Below are 1,003 nucleotides of genomic sequence, written 5' to 3'. Positions count from 1 at the left end.
CCACAGCAATTTCTAACTCTTCCTATCAAACCTGCACCACCTTCTCAGTCTGCTTACTTCTCTATTAAAATATAGTGGATCTTTACCACTTTAAAGGTATACACCTGTTTTCACGTTCCTCGGCGATTGCTTTACCATTCCCAGAGTCTGTTTACATTTTTATTTACCGTTTTCCACCGATCATATTTACTTTTTTTTAAACTCTCTCATGTCTGTTTTATCAACCATATGGTATAGCCTAATATTCCTAGTTTTATGACCTTCCTTTCTATCAAACCTTTTTTCACTACCACGAAAACAGCTTCGTGATCACTAATAACATCTATTATTTTTGTTTCTCCATACAGTTCATCTGATTCTTCCAGAATCACGTCCAGAATATTCTTCCCTCTAGTTGTTTCCATCACTTTCTGAATCAGCTGTCGTTCCCATATTAACTTATTTGCCATTTATTGGTGATGCGTCCTGTCGTTCGCATTACCTTCCCATTTGACGTTTGGTAAATTGGGATCACACGCTACAATCAGTTCCTTTGCATATCGTCTCCCACATTAATGAATATTTTATCAAGTAATTCCCAATCAGCGCCAGATCTACCTTTTCCTGTTCTGTACTCCAAAGACATCAGGTTGCCTATTATCTTTAGAGATGAGCCTTAGACCTAGAATTTTTTGCCATTTTTTACTTTTTCGTAGCTTTCATATTCTTCTTTCACTAGAATGAATACTCCACCTTCTACCATTCCTATCCTATCTCTACGATACATATTACAGTTCCGTGAGAATATTTCTGCAGCCATTATATCATTTCTCAGCCATGATTAAACTCCTATTACAATATCTGGCAAGTATATATATCTATTAAATTATTTAATTCTATTCCTCTTTTTACAATAATTCTACAGTTGAACACTAACATTTTTATGCCATCCCTACTTGACTTCCGGATCCCTGTACCTTTATCACCGCTCCCTAGACCACCCCGTCTCCCTGAATGTACCTCC

Source organism: Anabrus simplex, chromosome 5 (assembly GCF_040414725.1).
Source record: "Anabrus simplex isolate iqAnaSimp1 chromosome 5, ASM4041472v1, whole genome shotgun sequence".
NCBI lineage: Eukaryota > Metazoa > Arthropoda > Insecta > Orthoptera > Tettigoniidae > Anabrus > Anabrus simplex.
Note: the sequence above shows the minus strand (reverse complement) of the source record.